The sequence below is a fragment of the Scardinius erythrophthalmus genome, assembly GCF_964197995.2.
Source record: "Scardinius erythrophthalmus genome assembly, chromosome: 7".
Lineage (NCBI taxonomy): Eukaryota > Metazoa > Chordata > Actinopteri > Cypriniformes > Leuciscidae > Scardinius > Scardinius erythrophthalmus.
The window spans coordinates 13,126,265-13,144,660 of record NC_138227.1 but is presented as its reverse complement, the minus strand read 5'-3'; the positions used below and the strand labels follow the sequence as shown (position 1 = coordinate 13,144,660).

The 18,396-nt window shown below is 39.4% G+C and overlaps 1 pseudogene across 1 annotated transcript in view; it reads left to right on the top strand.

The window, feature by feature from the left end:
- The window catches only part of LOC308693205 (bifunctional polynucleotide phosphatase/kinase-like), a 28,019-nt pseudogene that overhangs the window by 777 nt on the left and 8,846 nt on the right, over positions 1 to 18,396 (top strand). The window contains exons 2-7 of the transcript in view: positions 493 to 726; positions 848 to 927; positions 1,006 to 1,063; positions 1,180 to 1,287; positions 13,432 to 13,500; positions 13,650 to 13,698. The product of the transcript in view is annotated as a bifunctional polynucleotide phosphatase/kinase-like (transcript). The remainder of the gene's footprint in view (positions 1 to 492; positions 727 to 847; positions 928 to 1,005; positions 1,064 to 1,179; positions 1,288 to 13,431; positions 13,501 to 13,649; positions 13,699 to 18,396) is intronic.

Here is an 18,396-nt window from a genome sequence, read left to right as displayed (position 1 = left end):
AAGAAAAAGAAAATCACTCACTGAACTTTTCTAACTTTAATTAGCTTAATATTTTATTTGCCTGTTGTTCGGTGACTGCTCCAACTGTCACCGAAGTCTGAGTCTGTGCATGTGACCTTGAGATGCGTTCCCTGTCAAACATAATTTATCCTTATTTTCGTAATAATATTGTATTTATGCTTTAGAAACACTGTTATATTTTTCTGTGTGTTTTTGAAGAAACAGGCAAGAGAGCTAGGAAAAAACCAATATTAAAGAATACATTACTAAAGCTAAAAAGTTAGTTAATTAAAGGAGTGTATAAATTCATAAAAGAAACATTTATTTTTATATTAGTGGGAAATTTACATTTTTCATTTCTGTGGTACAGACATTTTCAAAAACTTTCAACCCATATTTTTTATTTTATCTTTTATATTTTTTTATTGTTAGTTATTTTATGTCATAAAATCAAATGAAATATCCCATAAAAACTTGGCTCTTTTTTCTCAGGCAACAAAACGACCTCACAGCCCAGAGAAGGTCATTTCTGATGAAGATGAACAGACCTCATCTGAGGAAAAGCTTAAGCAGTTACAAGCATTTGCTGAGAGAGAGAGTGATAAAAACCTGGACTCACCAACTATTAAACCCAGCGCTCCGTCTTCCACTTGCTCTCAGAGTCACTGGCAACAAATCGGCAGCCTTATGCTGTTCACTGCAGCAGGGGTTCCAGAAAGCTCCAAAGTAAGGCATGAACTTTCACATAGTGTTTATTCAGCATATAGTATTTATTCAGCACACATTGTTTAACCATCAAAACCATTATGCTTCTATATAATGTTTCATGCTGTTTTGTGTGGTTCAGGTCGCAGGTTTTGACATTGACGGCTGCATTATCACTACAAAGTCTGGGAAAGTATTTCCCACAAGTCCAGATGACTGGAAGTGAGTCTGGTTGAAGAACTTGCTATACCCTGCAGCTGTTTGTTGTCTCTCACTTGATGATGTTTTACTCTTGTTTAGGATTCTTTTCCCAGAGATTCAGCCCAGACTGACCAGTCTGTTGAAGAAGGGATACAAGGTGCTTCTTAATCCACTATCACTTGTTGATGTTGTCAGTATAAGATAATGTTTCATAATGGAAGTTAGAGCATCAATAAATGTCCAATTGGTTTTACTTTGCTTTGCTCTGTTTAGGTGGTATTTTTCACCAATCAGATGGGAATATCTCGAGGAAAACTCAGGCCGGAGGTGTTCAAGTCCAAAGCTGAGGATATTCTACAGACACTTTAGTTGCCCATTCAGGTTAATGACACGCTCACTACATACACTACTGTTCAGAAGTCTGGCGTCTGTAAGATTATTACCAGCAGCCATATCACCCTGTAGCCCAAGACTGGTTGCCCACTGAAGATAAGCAGGGCTGAGCCTGGTCAGTACCTGGATGGGAGACCTCCTGTGAAAACTAGGTTGCTGTGTTAGTGTTAGCCTGCAGGGGGCGCTCACCCTGTGGTCTGTGTGGGTCCTAACACCTCTGTATAGTGATGGGGACACTACATTGTCAAAAAGCACAGAAAAAGCGCTATATAAATGTAACAAATTATTTTAGTGTTTATGAAAGAAATCTCATGCTTACCAAAATCTCGAGCTGCCAACATTGTAAACTCCGAACCCGTGCATGAGATAGCCTATTCAAAGCAACGCAATTTCTCCATACGTATAACGAAATTTAAATTACAATGGTCATTTTTGTGCTTTTTGATTAGGCCTATTTATTATGTGCAACATTTAAACTAATATTCAGAATATATTCAGATAAAGTTACTTCTACCGTTTGTTTTTCTGATTAACTTTTATTAGCCTGCAAAACAAAATAAAATGGGCCTAGGCTAGGCTACTTGATTATTAGGGGCCAAGCACCGAAGGTGCGGAGGCACCTATTGTATCTGTTCCCGTTCTTATTATTCTTCTTCTTCTGCCATGGGAGTCTATGGCAGCCCATATAACCGATTGCGGGAAAGTTATGAAATTTGGCACACTGATAAAGGACAGTCTGAAAAGTCACCATAGCAAATTTGGTGTCTTTAAACCAATCCCTCTAGCGCCACCAACTGTCCAAAGTTTCACTCATGTTTATGCTAATGCTTTTGAACCGTAAGGCCTATCAACAAAATTCTTTTGTCCACTTATTCCCAGCTCAAGATGATTCGATTGCACCCTATGACGTCATTTTCCGTCATGGAAATTTTTCCGCCATTTTGAATTTTCCGAAATACCTACTTTTACGAAAGTCCTCCTAGGCCGTTGCTCCGATCGTCACGAAAATTGAACCAGATCATCTCCAGACCATGCCGACAATAAGTTATGGAATTCAAGTTGATTCGCCAAACTGTTTTCGATAAAACCACGAACAAATTTTACGTAGCGCTTGTGAAAACAGATGTAAGGCCGTATCTCCGCAACGGTTTATCGTATTCAGACCATAGACTGCAAAAAATATGGACAAAGCATCTGTGACGTCACCCATAGACTTTCTGAAGAACGGTTTTGAAGCCGTTTATGGGGGGTATGGGCGGCACCATCTTGGAAAATCTTGGGAAATCATAACCCCGCCCACCTTCTGACGCAGCGCGCGTCACTCAGCTCGCTCTGCTACTCCGGTTATCTCCGTGTATATTTTAGACAACGAAATATGTTATAAAACACCATACTAACTCTTTTCGTTTTCATTTAAAGAAATCTTAAACATTATAGCCACACAAATGTGGTTCAGGCAACGCGTATTGATTATATTCACTGCACATAACGTTTGCCTATTTATAAAAAAACAAAATATAAAACACAAACCTGCCTCTTTTCGTTTTAAATATAATATAAAAATATTAAACATTTTAATATGGTCCAGGCAATATGTGCATTTGTACTAAACAACAGATTTTGCAGTAAACAACATTACAGATCATCTTCGTTGTATTAAAATTTAAAATGACAAAACTCAACCCAGTCTCTTTTTGTTAAATTTCAGTTTTATCAATATTAGTCATTATAAAAGTATAAGTAAAAGGTATAAGAAGCTATACAAATAAAGCAAACAATTCAGTCAAACATACAAAGTCAGCGCTCTAGTCTAACCATACAACGGTAAAGTTAAATAGCTTATAAAGTTATGAAACTTCACTTAGCCCTCAGCAAAAACGATTGCCCAGGGAACAAATTATAGATTCACGAGACCAAAAATCACCCGTTAGATATACACAAGACGAATTATATCTCATGTTTAACCACTACAGAGACGCCAGAGAAAGCGGCAAACGTCAGAACGACTAGCCAAGGAAAGGCTGTTCCCGGCGGGGTACATGAGCGTCGACCGCCCGGTCATCGCTGGATCTCACAACTGGATAAAATTTTCATAAATCTTTAAATAAACCACAGATTTGAGCTTTAAACAACTACATTCTCGCCTGAAAAACTCTTAAAACTACATTTCATGATACAGAAACAGTAGTATTATATTTCAACTGTGTTAAAAAAATGGCGCTTCTTATGTTGTCATTCTCCTTGGCGCAGCCTAAGCTGTCAATCAAGCTGTCAATCAAAGTTAACCACGCCCTTATTTGTCATACATTTTATATCTAAATACGATCTAAACTAACGAGTTAGAAAAAAATTCACAGCCCTCATGGTTGTCAGGCACTCGGAACCTATCAAAAAATACAATAAAAGTCCATGGGACCAACCTGTAAAAACATGAATTTATGCTGTGAAAATTGACATTTTAACATGGGGGCTATGGACATTTGCTACCTTTTGGGACCTTCCCCTAGCGGATTTTCGATGTATTGCAGTTTTTTGCACTTCCGGGTAGGCTTCATTTTTCAGATTAGAATGTTGCTGCTTGATTCCATAGACATCATATAGGTAGACGCCCTATCGACCACTACTGCCTATTGGCACGGACGAGCCGTGGGGCCGCCATCTTAAACCGGTCAACCGCTCCGCTCAGTGTAATCTGTTTGGCAGGTGTCAGCACATTTAATTAATCATATCTCACTGAATACCGAACCGATTTTCACGCGGGTTTTTTTGCTGCAAAGGTCATACATGTAGCTATGATACAGGACACATTGCATATTTTATTCACAAAATACAATCAATAGTACGGTAATGTTAAATGTTAAATCTAACTTGTGAAAAGTAATCCCCGAGCGATGGTCCGCCGATTTGAGCAGGAATATGCTGCACAGTGCTCTGGCGTCTACTGCTGCTATGAAACGCAAATAGGAGTATGACCGGTTTAAGATGGTGGCCGCATTTCTTGCGCCCAGCGGCCAATAGGGCGTCTAGCTATATATGATGTCTATGCTTGATTCAGAACAAACTTGGTACTTGTACTCACAAGCATGACCTGAGGCTACGTGCTGCGTTCCGGCGCAGCGCCACCTACTGGTCCGGAGATATGAAAAATTGCTATTTTTGCTTATAACTTCTGAACAGTTTGTCCAAAAATCATAAAATTGGTCTTGTTAGATTCAGGGCAACATGCCGATTCGACTGATATCCAATTTGACCATATCGGCCATTTTGACTGTCGGCCATTTTGAATTTTGTGCTAAAAGGCTGTATTTTAAGAACGCATGAACGGATTATTACGAAACTTGGTATGGGTCACCAGCACGATGTCCTGAAGGAGCCTGAGAAGTTTTGAAACAGCGCCACCTAGTGGTGAATTTTTTTCCAAATGCTTATAACTTTGGGTGTGGTCGACTTATTTTCACGACACTCATCTCATTAGACTCCTGAATCGTTGCCGAGTCCTACGATACCAAACATGCTAGGTTTCGCCTTACGGTTTGTGTAGCGTTGTGATTTAGCGCTTAAAAAACATTTGGCTATATCTTCAAAACCGCTAGTCCGATCGAGAAGAAACCACCATCATAAGTTTGGAAACATAGGTTGATAGCTGAAATTAAATGCCCAAATGTGAAAATATTGATGTTTAGGGGTAGTAAATATCAATCAAAGTCATGTGTCAGTCATTTTTTATGTTTTTTTTTTTCATATAAATGTCTATAACTCCGAAGCAAATTGAGATATTTTCACCAAAACCGACACATATGTATGGGCTCACTCTGAGGACACATACAAAAAATGGTGGGACTGAGCCTCTTGGTGGCACTATAATAGAACACAACATGAAATTCCCATTGACTTCAATACAGTTTTGTGAAATAAAATGCTATACTAAACAAATGCATTGGTGTAATATTACAAAACTCAGAATGTGCCATCAGCACCATCCCTTGAAGGTACCCAAAATATTTTGAGACAGCACCACCTAGTGGTCAAAAGTAATAACAAAATTTCAAAAAAGGCTAATAACTTTTGAATAAATTGGCCTATTGAAATGACCAAGATACCAAGTTTACCTTATTTGGCCGAACTTCCTGTCCGCCATCTTGATTTTCATTCAAAACCTACTTTTTCAAACGGATTTCGTGTTGATTGACGAAACCGTTTTCGTATACCGCAGCAGCAAAGTTGAGGCATGATGCCAAAAGGACTATTCAGGCTTTATCTCTGCAATGCCTTGACATATTGACACCAAACTTTGTATGTCTCATTGTCACTTCACTCTGACCACATCACATCAGTTTTGTGACTGCGCCACCTATTGGTCAAAAGTGATAATCCATTAAATTATATTTTTAATTACTGTTTATATGATTTTTCAGCCATTTGGCCTAAAATCCTCTTTAAATGTCTTTAATTGCTGATTGCTGCAGTTGATCTGACACTTTCAGCAATGTTGGCATGTCGTCTTATTCTGCTTGGCCTCGGTAATTGCTGCTTGCAGCCATATTTATTATTATTATTATTAAATTGGATGGACTATCTCTGCTATTCTGTATTAACAGGATAGTTCATTTTATTCTTCTGCAGAACAAATTGTATAAAAACGAATAGCATACGAATAATATATATATTTTAAATATATAAAGATCAAGAAATCCAGATTTTTTTTAACAAAATTACGAAAATAAGGATAAATTATGTTTGACAGGGTACGCATCTCAAGGTCACATGCACAGACTCATGTTGCAGTTGGAGCAGTCACCGAACAACAGGCAAATAAAGTATTAAGCTAATTAAAGTTAGAAAAGTTCAGTGAGTGATTTTCTTTTGTTCTTTGATCAACATTAATGGTAGCAGCGAGTATATGCTGTCAGTGCACTGATTCAATTCATAGGCTTACTGTTTTTCTTTCTCAACCATTTAAGACAAAACAGCGGGCATGCAGACATGTTCTCTCGTGTCTTGCGCTTAAAGAATGCATTCTTTAAGCGCAAGACACGAGAGAACATGTCTGCATGCCCGCTGTTTAAACACAGATTGATAGTATAAAGAAGAACACCTTTCCTGTCCAGTGACGCAAGATCAGCAGCATTTGAGGGGCCCTGGGGTATGACGAGCGGATAATGCCTTTTCTAAGTCTACCCTGAAGAAGGCGAAGGAGCAGTCTACCCTTTCGTCGCCGTCAGTCCGTGTCTATTTTTGAATGGGATTGATAGAGACGTCAGACGACAGACCGGCGGCGACGTCACGGCGGCGTCACAGTAGTAACGTATACCTTACGGCGACGTGGCGACGGCGTACGTGAGAAATGTATAAAAAATCATAACGTCTGAACCAGGCACGTCGCCTAGCCTGATACACACGCCGTCCCTCAGTACGTCGCCTAATAAGACGCCTGATACACACGCCGTCCCTCAGTACGTCGCCTAATAAGACGCCTGATACACACGTCGTCCCTCAGTACGTCGCCTAATAAGACGCCTGATACACACGTCGTCCCTCAGTACGTCGCCTAATAAGACGCCTGATACACACGTCGTCCCAATCTAATGTTATTTTTCCGATGTTGATAACGAAAAGTGAATAGCATGAGCAAGATTGGATTTGCAATAGGCTATATCGGGAGACATGATTTTTGTTTTGTTTTGTAGGAAGCTTTTCTTTAAAGTGAATTTTTGTTTAATATTAAAGCCTCTTAATTTTAAATTTGTCATCACCCAATTGCTTAGATTTAATAAAAAAAGAAGTGAACATTCCATAAACAGGCTCTAACTTGTTGGTCTTTCTACAGCAGTGTTTCAATAAATGGTCTATCTTTTCTAGACAGAAAAGTTAACAACAAAGTAATAAAAATCTTTTATTTGCAAAATCTATCCCTGCCTCCAGATACAAATGGTCCCCCTTGTATGAAAATATTAATTGGAATAGAGCACGGAGTAACCCACAAACATTTTTAATTACAAACAAATTAAAAGAAATATAATTTATTACCCCTGTAACAAGATTATCTCTAAATTTATAGCCTACCGTAGACGAAAAATGCAGCTTTTGCTTTATGGAAACGGAAACGTTAGACCATTTATTCTATAATTGCTCACATAGCTCTTCTCTGTGGAATGATATAGCCTACGTTTCATTAATGGCAACAACAATGTTTCAACAACTTGGCTCAAACATAGCCTACATTTATCTAATTTTGATATCTTCTTTTACTTTTCTGACTCAAATTTCTCTGTACAATATATAGTCGACTTAATCATTTTGCTTGGAAAATTCTTTATTCTTAAATCGAAGTTTATGAAAAACTACGGTGACGCATTGCTGCCACATAGGCTACATATAATTTTTTCCACTCAATTATGTCGTAATAACGAGATCTTATGTCGTTTTAACGACATATTTTTCTCCTAATAACGAGATCTTATTTCATTAAAACGACACATTTTCTTGGCCTTATAAGGACGTGTGTAGTCATGTACAAAATATGCCTTTATCCACATAAAATTGATAGCCAATCATGTCTTTATCATACGTTCAAAAAGCTGAAGAAATAGCAGCCCCCAACGGACATTCATGTTAAAAGATCAAATTCTGTACACACCTTATTAATAGCAGATGAGCCCAGAATACGAACATTGTGTTAATTCATAGACTATAAAAAATAGGTTTAATTGTATATTAGGCTAAGCATAAAGAAAAAGCTTAATATGTGGCTTAATAGGCTACTTCAGTGATAAAGATCAAATGCTGTACACACCTTATTAATAAACCATACTATCCTACAGAAAAGCAGATGAGCCCAGAATATGAACGCAATGCATTTAATTATGCGTTAAGCGTTTTCCGATAGAAACCCTTTATTATAAAGAAAATAAAGGTGGCTCTTAACGTTTCTTTCTATGGGAGGATGGCATTGCGGTGCACAGCAAATCCTTTAAATGGTATTCAATGCAAAACAAAAATGAAAAATAAAAGTAGCCAATAAAATAAACAAATTATTGTGGGATTAATTAGCCCACAAACAATATTTATTTTAAAGACTAAACGAATTTGTTTAAAGAAAAAAAAACATCATTGGGCGTTTATCTGTAGAGTGTTTCAGCCGCCCTTTTCAATCTGGCGCAATAAAATGCAACATAATTTGATTTGTTAAACATGAAGGACTTATCAGTCTGGCATGGCCGCTCGCTCTAACGTTAACCTAGATAAATGTTCGCTATTATTAAGCGCATATCCGAGTGTTTGTGCGGAGTGTGGAGCGAGCACTGCATGGCACACATGGACGCGCCGGTGCCATCACTCGCATTTTCCTATCAACAGTGGAAACAACTCCATTTCTGGTCATACAGAAAAGAATAATACATCAGTCGCAACTTTATTTGTGTAAACTCTCAACAACAAGAAAACGTTGTGCTTTTGTAAAATAAAATAAAACGAACGCGCTTTCATGATCTCTGTGAATTGGAGCGCATCTAAAAAAAGGAACCGAAAAACAGTTAGCCTCACAGACATGAGAAATATAACTATCTATATAAAGTTTATAAATAAAATAAAAATGTCCACCAACGAAAAAAAATCCAATCGAAAGCAAATACGGTAGGCTGCCATCTGATTATGTGATCCTGTCCGTATGAAAGGCGCATTTATTAGCCTACTTTTGCCGGTGCTTTGCGGCAAGTTTTATGCGCTTGAGCGCGGAATAGCCATATATACACCCAGGATTGAATATAAACGTGCGATTAGTCCTAATTGCTTAAATAAATTACTACTAGTCTAGAAAAATCCTTAAGTCTATGGCAACTCTAATCAATAGCCTACATTTAATATTTGACATGAATTAGTATTTTATCCAGCTCTTTACATTAAATTAGTTGAGTTAGCATAATTAGTTCATGAACAAATAAAATAATAAAATAAAGTTTAAATTATACCGGTAACATTTCTATATAGCATTGCTTATTCCACCACACAAAGGACTGTTTATAAGGTGACAATCCGTTATACATGTGAAGATTGTATATGGCTGTATCTTGAAGATTTTTGTATTGTATCTTCTGTTATAAAGATGAAGATTGACATTTCGTTAATTAAACAAAATAAGAACACAATGTTGTAAAAAATAAACAACTTAGGCTATGTTCTGTTAGATGTGTTTTGACTACTTTTTGTTTAATTATCTCTATGTAAAGAACATATAGCCTAACAAAAATAAATCTTAGGCTATATATAATTAATATATTATATAAAAAAAACTTATAGGCCTATATAAAATATATTTTTAAAAAGGGCCTCATTGATTCATTTTGCCTGATTGGGGGCTGTTACTATTTGCATAAGCTTTTTGAACGTAGAAGTGTGAAAAAGGATAGGCTGTCAATTTTATGTGGATTATAAAGGCAAAAAAAAAGATGTCGTGACATCTCGTTTTAACTACATAAGATCACGTTATTACGAGAAAAGATGACGTTAAAACGACATAAGATCTCGTTCAGGGCCGGCGCTAGCCATTTGGGTGCCCTAAGCACAAATGCTTGGTGGTGCCCCCCCCCCACCCCCCACCCACCAAGGGAATAACAACCATTCAGAATTTCTTAGTTAGGTTCTCTTTACTTTCAAAATAACTGCTGCAAATAAATAATTTTACATTAACAATGGCACCAAACATGAAAAGAAATAAATAATATAAAGGTTAAAATTATAAATACCAAATACCACCACAATTACTAAAAACACAGATTTGGAACTGAACAATGTAAACACAGAAAGTTAAAAGTGCAAAGGTCAGGCACAATATAATAATTCTGTACATAATTTGACAACTCTGTGAATATGAAAATATACAAACACTGAGATTGTGTTTTTTTTTTTTTTCTTCTAACTGCAGTTTCAAAGTTTAAAAAAAATAAATATATATTTTAGCCATGCAGGGCTAAAGCCCCGGATCTTTTGCACTACTATAGCGACGCCCCTGGACATGCATAGGCGTAATTTGCGGGTAGGACCACTTTTGAAACATCTCGCGGCACGAATGTACCAATACAAACAAACAAAACATCTCCAGTTAACGCAGCAGAGCCTTCATTTAATTCGTTTTTTAAATAAGAGTCGATTTAGCGCTGAAATGTGTTGTTTTTTTAAATCAACTGATCAAAGTGCTCGTTGCCGAGCGATCAGTGGCGCGGATACTATGTTTGTTTCTGGCTCGCGCACAGCCTTCACTCAGACGCGCGTTTCAATCCGTTGTGGAGAGACTCTCTATTCGCTCCGGTACAATTAGAAAACAAAAAGCACAAAAAGTGTCCCTGCCTGATATACAACCACTAAAAAACATAATCGGTTTTGATGAGAAAAAAAAAAAAAAAAACTATATGAGTGCGGATTAGAACTCAGAACCTCTGACACGCTTGGCAAAATTTCTACCACTGGACCACTTAAAAACGCACATAGTTTTCGTCGGATCAACATATAATAGGCCTCATTGAACGACCACTTAAACCCAATATTAAAGGGATAGTTCACTTTGAAATTAATTTTTGATATGTTTTAGCTTACCTCAAGGGCATCCAAGATGTAGGTGTCTTTGTTTCCGCAGTAGTTTCAATTTTGATATTTTTAGGTCAAACCGTTCTTGTCTGTCAGTCATATAATGCAGGTCTATGGTCACTGTCTCAAAACACAAGCACAGAGTCCAAATTAAAACAATTCCCCATCGTCCAAATGAAACAATTCCCCATCATAAGTACACATTGATGGCCTAAGACACGAAACGAGCGGTTTGTGTGAGAAAACGAACAGTATTTATATAGTTTTTAGCTCTTGAAAACAGCACACGTCCAAATGGTCTGACGGCGCGGGCGAGTATAGATGTATACATAGATGTCGCCTTGGCTACGGTTTCGTTCCAATGAACTGCAGTAGCGAAGGCGACATCTAGTGTATACATCTATACCCGCATAGATATATACACTAGATGTCGCTTTGCTACGGTTTCGTTCCAATGAACTGCAGTAGCCAAGGCGACATCTATGTATACATCTATACTCGCCCGCGCCGTCAGACCATTTGGACGTGTGCTGTTTTCAAGAGCTAAAAACTATATAAATACTGTTCGTTTTCTCACACAAACCGCTCGTTTCGTGTCTTAGGCCATCAATGTGTACTTATGATGGGGAATTGTTTCATTTGGACGATGGGGAATTGTTTTAATTTGGACTCTGTGCTTGTGTTTTGAGACAGTGACCACAGACCTGCATTATATGACTGACAGACAAGAACGGTTTGACCTAAAAAATATCAAAATTGAAACTACTGCGGAAAAAAAGACACCTACATCTTGGATGCCCTTGAGGTAAGCTAAAACATATCAAAAATGAATTTCAAAGTGAACTATCCCTTTAACATGCTTTAGACATATTTTATTTGTTATTTATACTAGTACCCTATTGTGATGATTTTTCACGACCCAGATTTTTTGGTGCCCCCCCAAGCACTTGGTGCCCTACGCGCAGTGCGTGATGTGCGTGTGCGGAGCGCCGGCCCTGATCTCGTTATTACAACATAATTGAGGGGAAACAATAATATGTATGTGGCAGCAGCTATGCGTCACCGTAGTTCTGCTCTTGATGTAAAGTGTAACAATTATCGTCAGTTATCCTCTTGCGCCCTCTGTTGGCATTTGTACATAATATACATATTTTCATTGTTTATACATTTCTTCGTGTATTTTAATAGTGTTGTTAAATAAAATAAAATATTTATTACTTTTAATACCCTACTTTATTTGAACCAATTATATTGCCTCATTTGTAATTATGTATTTAAGTCATACTAAAGGCTATTTTTCACTTCAGATCTATCTTTATGACCAAAAAAATATATAGCCTAAATAAATAGTCGACACTGACAGCCCTAGTCTTGAACATTTGACCATGAACCTACATTGTTTTGCATTTTGTGACTAAACGACTATTTCCCTGTCTTATATTTTTTCATTGTTGATTTCTTGAAAATAATAGGCTATTAAAATACTTTCTTGTCACCTTCTCCTGTAAACAATATCGTGAATAGTTTCATTTTGTGTATTCGCCCATTATGGTCAACTGTGTAAATTAAAATTATTACCACCTTCAAAAGTAAAAAGTCAGACTGACACATTCCAGAATATTATGTTAATAGATTACAATTAATGAATTTATCTGTTCAACTTTAAAGTTGTTGTTAATAATTGTGCAAAAAGTTGTGACTTTGATGGTGTATAATTTGCATAGCCCTCATATCCAGTAGAAAGTGAGTGAATTATATATAAAAAAAAAAACCTATGTTCGTAAACCATTCAGAGATGACATTAATGACATACACAACTTTGTATACAATACAAAATTTGTATCAATGATATTTTCAATGTCACCAGAATACAAGAAAAGAATGATTGATTAGAAAGATAACAAAGGAAAGATAAGAAAAGCTAGGGGGGGAAATAGATATTATTTTATTGTGATGCGACGTTGGAGTCATGCTGTGGTGAGACGTTGGTGTCACGCGTCTGTGATGCGACGTGCTGTGGTGAGACGTTGGAGTCACGCGTTGGTTTCACCCGTCTGTGGTGCGGCGTACCCCTTCTGTCACGTAAAAGTACACTACTGTAGACTTCGGTAAGTTATCCGTGGCATTATCCACTCGCCATACTGGGGCGCCCGCACCCAAGCACCCAAGCACCCACGCACCCACACACCCACGCTATCTCCGCTACTGGTGTCACATGATCCTTCAGAAATCATTCTAATATGCTGTTGCTGCTCAAGAAACTTTTTATTTAAACTTATTATTATCAATGCTGAAAAATTTTGTGGAAACCGTGATACAGTTTTTCAGGAATAAAAAAAGTAAAAAACAACAACAACAAAAAAACACCATTTATTTGGAATAGAAATATTTTTTAACATTATAAATGTCTTTACAATTTGATCAATTGTTGCATCCTTGCTGAATACAATTTATTACCTTACTTACCCCGAACCTTTGAATGGCAACATAAGCAAGTTTGAAAATTGAGTGTAGTAGATGTATTTCTCTTAACTTATTTACGAATGTGAACACGTCGTTTCCACAGCCCCTGGTATTTACAGAAAGCCTGTTATCGGAATGTGGGAACATCTGTGTGAGAAGGTGAATCACTATTGTGGTTATTTGTAATTGTCTATTACAGGAATTACATTTTAAAGTATCATTTGCTTTACATTACGTACAAGCAGCAAGTTTAGTCCCAGTAGGCATATTAAGCCATATGTATATTAAGACACTGTTGTGTTTTGCAGGCGAATGGTGGAGTGACAATAGATGTGTCACAGAGCTTCTATGTTGGAGGTGAGCTAAATCAAGTACATTCAAGTCTAAGGCCCTGTTTACACCTGGTACTAAGATGCGTTTTGGTCGATCGGATCACAAGTGGATGCTAAATAGAGGTGTAAACGGGGTCTAAAACGTTTTGAGCTTGTCCACTTTCGACCACTTCCAGAGGTAGTCGAAAACACATTCGACTGGATTGCTTTCATTGTGTAAAACCTCATGTGGTCAAATTTGTTCGAACACCCAACAATCAATAGCCGTCATTTCAACGTCTCGGTTAAATATAGACCCGATATAGTCCAGCTATGTGTTACCCACTTTTAGCCCAAATAACATTTAATCTGGATAAATGTATTTTTTTCCAAAATAACTTGTGAGATGTATGATATTCCATCACGTAAGCAAAGTCAACTGTGAATACAAGTTGTTTGGTTTGCTTTATTTTACTTGTTATATGTGTAGGCTGTGCGTAGCCACGATTTAGCACGTATTCAGACCCGGCTATTGTAGCCCACTTTTAGTCAAAACTGATTAATTGTAGTTTTTTGCCAGGCAGTGCATGAAATGGTTGATATTCCATCATGTTCGCAGTGGTAATGATATCTACAAGGTTCAATGTGTCATTTATGCGGTCTGCTTTAGCCCACCTGGCGAAATCAAGGCAATCTGGTCTACGTACGGCTTTGCTATAGCCCTGATTCAGACCAGCGATATAGTATAAGAATATTAGTCTTAAAAATGTTTTCGCTCACACAGCTTAATGTTTGCTGTCACACATAAACATAACATTCATACACAATCTATCATTTCAAATTAAATCAAATGCAATTGCATTTCTCAACCGCTAGATGGCACAATCGAAACACTATTGAGACATGACTACTGGGACAACTGGCATTGCACGACTAGATCACTTTAGCCAGATCTCGCGATAAACATTTCCGCCATTTTCAATTTTATTTTACACAAGGCAGCTGTCGGAGAGCAACGGGCGAGCGACACTCTGTAAACCTTCAAATTTCTACTTCGATCTTGTAAGTATGCGTGTTATTTTTGTTATGTTCATTGTTTAAATTAGTTAGTTGTTATAATGTGTAGAAACATACTCGGTTACCTAATGTAACCTTGGTTCTCTCTAGAATAGGGAATGAGTATTGCGTAAGTTGCTTACGCTACGGGAAAGTTCTCTTTTCTCGAGATATGAAGCCAAAAATGATCCTTAATTTTGTATTTTTGTCAACGCAGTGCAGCAGCAGCACACAGACCTAGAGCGGGCTGACTAGCGCACTCATTGGCTGCCCTGCGGCAACTGCAGCAGCAAACCACTGAGCCTGGCGTGACGTCACGCCCAATGAGAGGATGCGCGCGCCCTCACACGTCATAGCCCGCCAGAGAGGGGGTGGCTAGGGTATAAAACAGGGGCTCAGAGGCTGCTCAAGCTGGTTTTCTTTGACTGAAGCGAAATGAGCTCGTGGCGCGAGCATGGCGGGTTACGCAATACTCGTTCCCTCTTCTAGAGAGAACCGAGGTTACATTAGGTAACCGAGTACGTTCTCTTACGAGAGGTTCTCTCGTATTGCGTAAGTTGCTTACGCTACGGGAACCCAATTGTCAATGCCGTGCGCGCCAAGCATCCATTTACATGAGTCCCAGGGGAAACCCGGGGAACACAATGAATGGGAAGTGAACGGCCAGCAACACTAGCCAGCACAAGTACATAATCACACCATAGGGGAAACAGAGCGGCGTTGCCGGTCTATATACATAACACAACCCTTACAGTGCAGCTCAACCAGGAGAGCTCAGTCACATGATAGTAGTCTGCACATTAATTTCTGGGCAGAGCATACACACAGCTTAGACTGAAAAAAGTTTAGCCTGCAAGGCGGGAACTTCCAGGTTGTAAAACCTTACAAATGTAGACCGCGAGGCCCAGCCTGCCGCCGTACAAATGTCATTAATAGAAATTCCGCTGGCCCAAGCCCACGATGAGGCCATGCCTCTGGTGGAATGAGCCCTGATGCCCAACGGGCAATGCAGGTTTTAAGACGCGTAAGCAGCTGCAATAGCGTCCACTATCCATCTGGACAGGCTGTGTTTCGAGGCGGCGAGACCTTTAGTTCACCCACCGAACGAAACAAAGAGCTGCTCCGAGCGCCTGACAGCGGCGGAGCACGTGATGTAAATTCTCAGTGCTCTAACAGGGCAGAGGAGGTTACTATCGACCTCGCTGCCGGATGTCGGCAAAGCTGAGAGAGAAATGACTTGCGCTCTGAAAGGGGTGCCGATCGCCTTGGGGACATAGCCATGCCTCGGTTTAAGGATGACTTTAGAGTCATTTGGTCCGAACTCGAGCCACGCTGCGTTAACAGATAATGCAGTAAGTCACCCACATGTTTGACTGATGACAAGGCTATCAGAAAAACGGTTTTGAGCGTGAGATATTTAAGATCCACAGTCTCTAAAGGTTCAAAGGGATGAGCTTTCAGGGCCTCTAGGACCAGGGAAAGATCCCAAATAGGAACCGAAGGGGGCCTCGGGGGATTCATCCTTTTGGCTCCCCTGAGGAAGCGGATGATGAACTTGTTCCTTCCCAATGTCTGGCTGCGCGCTGACTCAGCGAACGCTGCAATGGCCGCAACATATACTTTGAGCGTGGAAGGGGACCTGCCCATGTCCAACAGCTCTTGAAGGAAGCAAAGCACCCAAGAGACCCCACAAGTTTGTGGGTCTAACTCTTTCTCGATACACCACCTGTTAAACACAGACCATTTAGACGCGTAGAGCCGCCTCGTAGAGTCTGGTTCACCCAGCGCGGGGCTATGAGGAACACTGAGTGGCGCGTCTCCCTGATCCTCCTGATGACCTGTGGCAGCAGTGAGATCGGGGGAAAGGCATACAGCAGGCCGCTGGGCCAAGTGCGGGCCAGCACATCCTCACTCTTGGAAAAGAACTTTGGGCAGTGAGCATTGTCTTCTGACACAAAGAGGTTGACATTCGCTCTGCCGAAACGGCGCCACAGTAACTGGACTGTCTGGGGATGCAAAGACCATTCTCCCGGGGGAACGTTGTCTCTGGACAGTCTGTCCGGACCATCATTCAGGCGACAGGGCACGTGCGCGGCTCTCAGCGAGCGCAGTGAGTGCTGGGCCCAAATGAGGAGGTGTCCGACTGGGGCACAGAGAGTTTTGGATCTGACACCACCCTGACGGTTCACGTAGGACACCACTGACATGTTGTCTGTGCGGACTAGTACATGGTGGCCTTGTAAATACGGGAGGAAGTGCATGAGCGCATTCTCGACCGCCAACATCTCTAAACACAACATGACATCATGACTTTGCGTAAACATACACGCCACTTTCAAGTCAAAAGTGACGTGTTATTTATACGCATTTTGAGCTATTCGCGTGTATGTTCACGCCGAAACGAACAGTCATCTTCCGCGTGTATGTCTACACCGTTAAATGTTCGAGCGAAACGGAGCAAAATGAATGTGAAATAATCATGTTGGTCCCCTTTGGAAAACATGTCGATGTCACGGTTTAACAGCCTCAGACGTGAATCTTACACGTACCATTATCCCCGGACATTTGCTAATCCTACCATCTAATCATAACAATTTCTTAAAACTACGTAGGTTACAATTACAAAGAAAAACAACAGACAGACAAATATAATCACAATAATTTATTTAATAAGAAAATGTCAAAATCGGTACCGAAAGTTGTTCACGTGACGATGTGTCACAGTCCTCTCTGGCAGTGGTTTTGTATGAGGTAACAGAGCAGAATTTAAGTTATTAATTCAAATCTATCATGAAAATGTTAATCCGTCTTCGGTTCGGTTCGCTCTGACGGCTGCGCGGCAGTGGTGCGCGCTTCTTTTCAAATGTGAATGACGCAATCTGTGACGAAGCAGGCGAGGCGAGAGCCAATGAGCGTTTGATATTACTGCCGTAACCATAGTAACCTGTTGTAACGCTTCTTGAGGGCGCAATTTTTGAATTTGAATTCATAACAAGCGCGGAGTTTGACGTTTACGGTCAAGATGACGATTACTGGATAAAGGGCTGAGTTTGGATCTTTTTCTGGTAAATATGGATTCTGAAGGTTTGGATTACATCAAGCTAATAAAATTGGTGTATTTTGTGAATCGATGTTGTGTTGTAAGGTTAATTATTGTGATTATACTCGTCTGTCTGTTGTTTTTCTTTATAATCGTTGCCTAGGTAGTTTTAAGAAATGGTTATGGTTAGGTTTAGGGGTAGGATTCGTGGCTCAAACTATATTTTAATGCCATATTGTTCATAAAAATGCCATTTTCCTATATCTGTCCATTACGTTTTATAATTTTAATATTGTCCATAAAATGGGTATGTTTAGGTGTGGGAGTAGAGTTAAGGGATCTTACATTTATAATCTATGGAATTAACCCCAGTGACGGATAGGTTTAGGGATGGAGTTGGGGTAGGTCATATTTATAATGTAACGTTAAGTCAACGGCGTTGATAAACACGCTGAAAAGCGATTATGCGTGTTGATAGCACGCCAAAAATGGAAATCGAATTGGCGTGTCATACATACGCCATTTCATGAGATCAGTCTGCTAGACAGTTTATGTGAAGGCGTTTCTCCTGGTCTAACCAGTGGCCATAGACCGGTCTGCCCTCGAACACAGCTCCCCAACCTAGGTTGGAAGCGTCTGTCGAGACGA